Below are 9,074 nucleotides of genomic sequence, written 5' to 3' on the forward strand. Positions count from 1 at the left end.
ACGGCTACTTTAAAGAATAAAGTGTTTGATATTTCGTCATAAACGCCCCCATTTTATAAAACTATTGTTAAAGCAGTTCAAATTTAAAAAAAAAAAAAAAAAAAAAAAAAAAAAAAAAAAATCATAATTACACTAATATAAAGAATTGGCTCGATGTAGTTGTCTTGAAAATAAAAATGCGTGCATTTATGTATAATGTTATTATGTAGAAAGCGTTGTCCGACAACATCCACTTAATTAATCGAAAATTATAAGAAGAGAATAAAGATTGAATAAATGCTGTTTAATGTGATAATTCAAACGGCGATTGTAAAACCATAAGATTAAAAAGATAAAGCGAGCGATGTCCGAGGCATTAAATTCTGCTGGAAATATTCTAATAGTTAACTTTCGCCTCGTCGCATCTAATGACGAATCACTTGTTCGGGTAAATATGGGATTCGGTCGGCAAGAGTGGGGAAGGAGAGCTCACGACGGAGTTATTTCTCCCAATTCTCGTAATTCTTTAGGAGTCGGGAGGGCCCGGGAAAAAAAAAAATAAAAAAAAAAAAAATTATCTGCTTAGCGCGGGAAATGGCGCCTATTGCGCGCGGGAAAGTCACGCACGTGTCGCCAGGTCATTGAATCGATGAGCTCGGCCGGTTTACTCACTCCGCCTCCGTATTTTCCGTGGTCGACTAGAGAATAATAGAATTTGGAGAAGATTAGGCGACATGTCCGTTGTTGAAAATTAATTATCCGCTCGGGAGCGCGCAGGTAGGCGCCGCGAACCAACGATGTTCAGGTCGTAAGGAACGGCTGGAGAAAATTTTCTGCAACGGTTTTGCGTATACGCTCACCCTTAAATTTATGACTAATTTAATGATCCCGAGGCCGATGCCTGGATGGATGTATTTATGCATGTATGTATGTATGTACGTATGTATGTACGTATGTATGTATGTATGTACGTATGTATGTACGTATGTATGTATGTATGTACGTATGTATGTATGTATGTATGTCGCTTTACCTGCCTCGCCGGTATTCTGCGTAAAGTTACGATTGTTCCGTTGAGAACCCAAAGTTGAACTTCCGGTCCGTCTTGGTGGAAAGGATTTTTGCTTGGAAAAAATATTGAACGTACGACTAATGCACGGAGCGTAGGTAGAGAGGGAGAATGTGAAAAGGTAAATTTGAGTAACGGATAATTTCGGTAATGTGCTACTAACGGTAAAATGTACATACTCTATTGTCCCAAATTTTATGCCAAATTACATGATAATCAATTTCCAAATTCCCAACTTCGTTTATCCTTTACAAGGAAAAATTGAAATTGAATTTGTCCGCTATTGTTATTTTGTCGTTTTGTGCCATTTGAAGAATTCAATATTATCTTGTAGCACAAATTTTTTATATAAAAATATTTTTTAATTTTAACAAATTTATTAAACGTAATAATTTACATAATTTGAAGAAATTTATTTACGCCATCTTCGATAGAATTTCTTAAATACAATAGGATTATTTTTCAATATGGCTTCTATTAATAATAAGACAGAACATTGTCAATATCTCAATTTATATTTAAATAAACGGATATAAAAACGTTTCTATAACAATTTCTAATATGCTTATTAATAAATAAAATAGACAACGCCAAGTAATTGTTTAGAAGTTCAATTTATTAAGAGTTTAAACTATAATCGAGCCTACGTGTTATATGCAAGGTAAATATTTTTATTTAGATATTTATTCGGAATACACACAAGCACGCACGCACGCACGCACGCACGCACGCACGCACGCACGCACGCATATACATATACATATACATATACATATACATACACATACACATACATGTATATACTTATATATTTAAACATACATAAATATTGACTTCGCAATGCATTTGCCAAAATGTTCCTGCTATATGAATAAATAAATAAGCATTCCTGAAATGAAACGAGTAAGAGTTGAATTATATAAAACCGTTGTTACATAAGCTGATAGTGATAATTGCCAAACAATACGAAATGTCATTGAACCGCAAAAAATATCACCAATGAACTTAATTATTTTACAGACTTTTCGATTTAATTTTTTAAAATATAATTTCAAGACTAATAATAAAATAGAATGCATTTTATCAACAATGGTGCACACTATCATTTACATACAATAATAATATAACATAATTAAAAACATGATAAAATTTATTAGACGTATATTAGGTTATTCATTTTTACTAAAATTACTTCATTTATCATTTATACAAAAGTAGAATTATTTTAAATTCCTGCACACGTTAGTCATACCCAGCAGTACCAAATGATGTTTTTTTTTTATATACCCAGAATATATCAAATTCAATATTTTATATTGGAAAGAAATTTTGTATATTAATAAATTAAAGTAAAATTTTATTAAACTGAGTATTATGCTTTTATTACCAAAGGCACATAAAACTATTTCAATAATCTAATGGAAAGTTTTTTTTTTTATCTTAAAATAAGTTTGCACTGTATGTATGTAAAATATATTTTTTGGAAAATCGTTTGCGTCAATGAGTCATTTTAGGTATCGTTCGAGAAAAGAATTTTTTATTTTTATTTCAAATAATAATTTTCAAAACGTAAATAAGTCTCGATAATATTTCATTTTTAAAGGCTAGAAATAGAAAACCAGTGGAAATTTGAAATATATTTTTGTTATAATTCGTGAAGACGATTAGGGCTTTAAATATGAGTCGCATCGCATAATAAAAGAACAATATAACCGACACTTTCGTACAAACCTATCCATGTTTATTTTAAAACCATTTCAACTAGCACTGATAAAAGTTCCTCTTTTATAAAAATCGCCTCTGAGCATAAATTATCATATTATATTTGACAACTTTTTGAAATAATTACATTTATTTTTTATGTAGAAAATTAATTAATTCGACAACACCGGTTTAAAATATGTTTGATATGTGTATACACATTTTGAGGTATTCGAGAGAATATCTAATAATTTGAATATATAATTTGAAATATATCTTGTAAAAATTCAAAGTGATAAGAAGTATTTGAAAAATACAAGATTTTAATTTTTCGTCGTTATTTCATTGAATCAACTTGCCGTCGAACATTGAAATTCGAGAAATGCTGAAAGCTTGAGATTTTTTATTTTTTATTTTTTATTTTTTATTTTTATTTATTTATTTATTTATTTTTTCACTAATAATGCGATTAAATCGAGCGTTTAGTTCTTGTCGCACACCACCACCTTACCTTAACCAAGGAAATGCGTTCACATAAAAAAGAAAATAAGTTGTATATTTATCGATCGCGCGATCATTCCCATCACACAAGTGCCTGTCTACCTTTTCTATATAAAAACATGAAATTACTAAGAATGGAAAACATTATAAAACAAGGCTAATTTTACTTTTCAACCAGCTCGAAAGAAAGTACCTATCCTAAAATAAATTTCGAATATTTCAAAAAGGAAAGTTCAATGCATTATCCCAAGCTTATATTAAAGTCTACGCATTAGATAAAATTCGAAGAAAAGCTGAATCGATATTGCTAAAGATGAATTTCTTTTACACTGTGTTTAGTGGCATCTTAAGCAACATACCGAAGCTAAAAATATCTCGGTAATGGAGTAATGGCAGTAGCATATTACAATAGTAGCACACGAACCTTCTATTCCATCGTCCTTAGTCTCGGCTGCCTGTTTATCAGCCAAACCATCGAAACCTGGAATATCGGATTTAAGATTTCCGGACTGAAATAGTTGGGATACTTTGGCTAGTCCGTGCAACTTTGTTGTTTCGTCCCGTTTATCGAGATCGACGATTTCGTAAGAATCAAATACAACAGACAAGAATAAATCGTTCTCATATCACACTCGTTAACTTTGATAGTTTTTTAAGCTATAAATATTTGGAAAATATGTTCAGCCGACGTTGTTTAGTAATGGCTCACGAGCTTACATTTACTGGATGAGAAAATGTGTAAAATAATAATGAAACTAGAGAGACATTATTAATTTAGAATAACATTATTTTGCTGTTTAAATTTATAAATTAGCATTTGAGTCAATGGTGATTCTGATGTAATTATAAACATTGATTTTTGTTTTTCTTTTCGTTTTTAAACAATTTATTATAGATATATTTAATATTTCGTTTCTTCTGGAACGTTTTCGTGAACAAAGTGGCCATATAATAGTTAGCGATGTAATATATATTTGCTCTCGAAATTTTCTTCCGTTACGTAATTCCTGTAACGAAATAATATTTTTCTTTAGGAACGGGTTATAGTACAAATTTTTTCGGTTTCTTTTAACATTATTCTAATAGAAGAGACTTTGGAGACAACTTATTTTGATTGTGTAGTATGCTTGTAGTGTTATGATTAAATATCAGTATGACTAAACATTTCATTAAATTATTTTATCGCACAAAAATTGTTATCATACGTAAGTACTTGCATCATAAATATTTCCTACGCGATAAATAATACAAGATATACTATTCTAGTCTTTTTTATATCACACCCACATGTCTTAAATTTCAACAGATTTAGCCTTAAATAAAGTATCGTTGTAATTTACTGTTAAAGTCGAATGAAAATAACATGCGTAGTTAGATGAGTTTGATCGCATCGCAAATAATACATTATGATTACATAATGTATTATTTGATATTTTTTAAAAATTCAGTAAAAACAAAAAAAAAAAAAACAAAAAATTACGGATATAGAGCATAAAAAATCGTTAGTACAAACTTTGTTTTGGAATAAAATAGCCGAACAATACGTTTACTTATGAAGATTATCAATGGCGTCATTATGCTACGTGTTTTATAAATTTATGCTAAATGTATTATAATGAATAGGAGTTTGATACTTTTTAGTTCCAGATTTGAAGCTAAAAATGTAAAAATGTGTAATCGTTAAGATATTGAAAAAAAAAAAAAAAAAAAAAAAATTGTCCATATAAGTTGTTAATATGATGGGAAGGAGGGGAAGGATGTTACGTAATCTATTGTTAAGTCATTATTTTTGTTTCATAATAAATAACATATTTGTTCGCTTATTGCACCTTATTTAAATATAATATTAAATTGAATTTTCATTTCTAACAATAATTGCTTAAAAATTGGTAAATCCGCATTTACTTATTAACGCTCAGCCCTCTAATTTTTATACCATAACTTAAAATTTTTTTCAAAATTAATGTTCGATAGCATAGACTTATTAAATGTTCTCTAATATGATACATTTTTTTTTTTTTAATGTTTAAGTTTAAATTACTCAGTAGCTTGTGAAAGCACGATAGAGCAAAAATAAAAGCGTATTTATATTTATTAACGACTGTAAATATAATGGAAAATCGAATTAGATCGTTTTACAAGTTCTATGAAATATAAATAGCAATATTAATGATAAATAACAAATGTTTAGTATAACCTATAATTTTAATCATGAATGAAATAATCGTTAATTAAAAATATACAAAAAATTGAATCGTATGATTCGAGGATATAAATCGTTTAAATAAATCGTGCATTATTTAGACAGGCAAAAACAATTTGAAGAAATGAAACTATCTAAAGTAAAACCTTGTTGTGATAATGGAATGTAAAAACGAGTTGATAACTGATGAAAATCCATCGTACACGATTCGAAAAGATTAAACGAATGAGAAATTTGAAAAATTTCCAAGAAAACTCATTTCGGGTATATGTACAAGATAAAGTTTATAATTGAAGTTGTAAATGTAGTTTGTAATAATGTTCTCACCGAAAGAATATTAATTAATATAATTGAGCATAATAGTATTCTTAAATTATAAATAAAATTGAGAGTAATAGCGAGTCTTCATAAATAATACTAAATGTAAAATGTAATATTTGATGTTGGAAATACGGATGAACATGAAATTTCACCGTTTATTAGGATATATTTATAAACATATATTCGCCAATACGTGTTCCGTATGTATTTGTAAATTATAAACGATTTGTTATATAAATTGAAAGTTTTGAATGAAGCCCATGGAACTGAAATACATCACTCAGGATGACAAATTTATTTTGTATTCATCGTTATATAAATAGGAACATTTTGTAATTTTTGGTTAATTAGCTGTATGTCTCATTTTTATTTCGTTATTTTCATTATAACTGATTCGAGAAGAAATTTTTAAAATTGTTTAAGTTTTTAACATTAGTGTGGAATATTTTGGAAAATAAATTGATATAAAAAAAGAATAAAAAAAAATCGTCATGTATATATAGTAAATAGATTTTAAAAAAATGGCCGTATTAATACCAAAAGCTTTTTATTTTTCTGGAAAATTACTTAGCGCGTACAGAAATAGTAGTTGGCGAGTGTTAATAGACCATATTTAATTTCATGTTTCAAGCAGTTTGGTTGAACGATCGAGCATTGTATCGTACGTAAATGATTATATTTTTTTAGTATTTGATATTATTATATCAGTTTCAGGAAATTAATGTCTATTTTAGTGAACATCTAAACGTAATCATTTCATTGAAGCAGTTTTAATAACTTTGATAAAATGAACATTGATAAACCAATACTAATTATATGTGTACTTGGAATTCACAAATTTAATTTAACTAAATACAAACATTAATTATGACGTAAATGTATATATATATATATATATATATATATATATATACATATACAATCAGGTAAATAACTAAATTAAGCATAACTTGTTGTGAAAACCCGAAATAAAAAGTGAAAACATCAAATTTTAATACGTTGAACAAATGTCGTGTTTTATTAAGTAAAGAAATGAAAGAATTATTAAAGTGCGATTTAGAGAGATGGGACAACGGTTCTCGATGGATTTTAGATAAAGAATTCATTGATAAAATAAACCATCGTGGGCTATTAACAAAAAAAACTATATAGAACAAGCGTTTATGTTTCGTTGCATTCATTGGAATATTATTTTCGACGTTGGCACACTTAGATTGATATTATTTTAGAAATTTCCTTTTACATTACCCGATTCTTTATTCTTTTTTTTTTTATCCCAAGTTCGATCATGAATATTTTTCTCCTTTTCACGTAGAGACACATTACCAAAATAGCATTAAATTCATCTGATATCGCGTGCGGGTGGGTGGGTAATACATCCAGTCGGCTTGAAATTGCACATTTCTACTTATCGGCGAGGACGAATGGACGGTTGCGAAGAAAATGTCACGACCACGTAAAATTGGTCGCAATATTATATTGACACGCCGAGGCCATTGGCATGTATGTAATTCCGAAATAAAAGACGGACCTTTTGGTTATCAGTCGCGCGGCACGTAATAATCTTATCTGTCGATTTTCCGGAGCTATGCGGAGAGTTTGTTACGCACCGCAGAAAATTCCTTATGACCTCGGCGTTATTTTCGCCCGCTATCCGCATTTTCACGGCGTCGGCCTCTCTTTGTCTGTCTGTCTGTCTCTCTCTTTCTTCACCCTTTCCTTCTTTACTCTCGTTGTATCTCTCTTTTTCCCTTGTGCTCGTCGATAAGCTTCCGAAATCGAGGGAGAGAGATGAAGAGACGCGCGCGCGCGCCTCTATCTGCCATCTGATCCAGAACCTTCGGCGCGCGTCGTTTTCCGGCATATCCTCCTGGTCCCCTCCTCTACGCACTTTTCTGAAAACATTAGAGCCAGTGCTAACCCACGCCCAAGGTCCACGCGTTTCTTTCGTTTCGTTTCGTTTCGTTTCGTTTCGTTTCGTATGGTGCTTCTCTTCAAGGCGGTGACGGTGGCGGCTCGCTCATCTATCTTGGTTTTCGTTTTTTTTTTCGCTTAGTATTTGATGGAGGGAGAGTGGTGGGGGAAATGGTGAGGCAGAAAGAGAGAGAGAGAGAGAGAGAGAGAGAGAGAGAGAGAGAGTGTGGGTGTGTGTGTGTGTGTGTGCGTGCGTGCGCGCGTGAGAGAGAGAGAGAGAGAGAGAGAGAGAAGGAAAAAGAAAGAAGCGAAGGCCCTAGCACATATATCGTCGCCCGCGGTTTATAGCGCTAAGCGCGCTATTCGTACCGCGAGATTCGAATCGCCAAGTGACACGTGGATATCTGTAGGCCTGCTCTTTTCCTCTGGCCATTGCCTCCTCCTTCTCTCTTACTCACTATTTGCCTTGCGTGTACGAGCCGCAGCAGCATCGCATGTACGGGACTTGCCTTGCCTAGCGTCACGGAATTTATGGTAAATTTTACGCCCATGATAGCTACTATTGGCTCTGCCTGCAGTTAATGTTTTTGTACCTATCCCTACCCACGCTCTCTCTCTCTCTCTCTCACTCTCTCTCTCTCTCTCTCTCTCTCTCTCTCTTACTCTAACACCACTTACGCGTTCAGTTAAATTGATAATAATCAATAGTAATGGATGTTGAAAAGTGGATCTAGGCGAGATCCTGACATTTTTACTTACTCCAAGCGGTGGCTAATCGTGATCAGCCTCCATTTGCTTTTCAGTCTCCGGTTGAAAAACTATAGTTTTTTACGACAATAACATAGGTATTATTTATATGTTAAATACGCAATGCCGCTAATTACATGTTTAGAATAAAATTACGTAAGAATGGAGGGATATTATAGTCACTGTATTTTTCCCATCCACGTCTTGTGAATTCAAATCGAAGGAAATTTTTCACCTTGATACGTTGTTCGTGTCGCTGGAATAATGATACGTGAATTTAAATTTATGGTATTACCATAGCATATATTCGGAAAACCTGCCATCCGCCGTTTCCTCGATATAATTAACGACCTTGATGACTACTAACACGGCTAATTGATAGTCGAAAAGAAGCTTGCAACTGTGCAAATGGCAGCCGAGTGCGTAAGCATTTGAAAATTCGATAAAAATACTCGCGTTTAATAGGAATCGAGAATTTTCTCGTCCATTAAATCTCGAGAATGCGGAAAAAGCGGCACGCATCGCCACCACGTGTCGTCGCACGGTTATCGTCCCTCGCTGGGAGGATAGAGAAAAGAGAGAAAAGAGAGAAAAGAGCGCGAGAGGGAGTGAATGAGGGAGAGAAAGAGAAAGGGAAAG

Source organism: Ceratosolen solmsi, unplaced genomic scaffold (assembly GCF_000503995.2).
Source record: "Ceratosolen solmsi marchali unplaced genomic scaffold, CerSol_1.0 scaffold29, whole genome shotgun sequence".
NCBI lineage: Eukaryota > Metazoa > Arthropoda > Insecta > Hymenoptera > Agaonidae > Ceratosolen > Ceratosolen solmsi.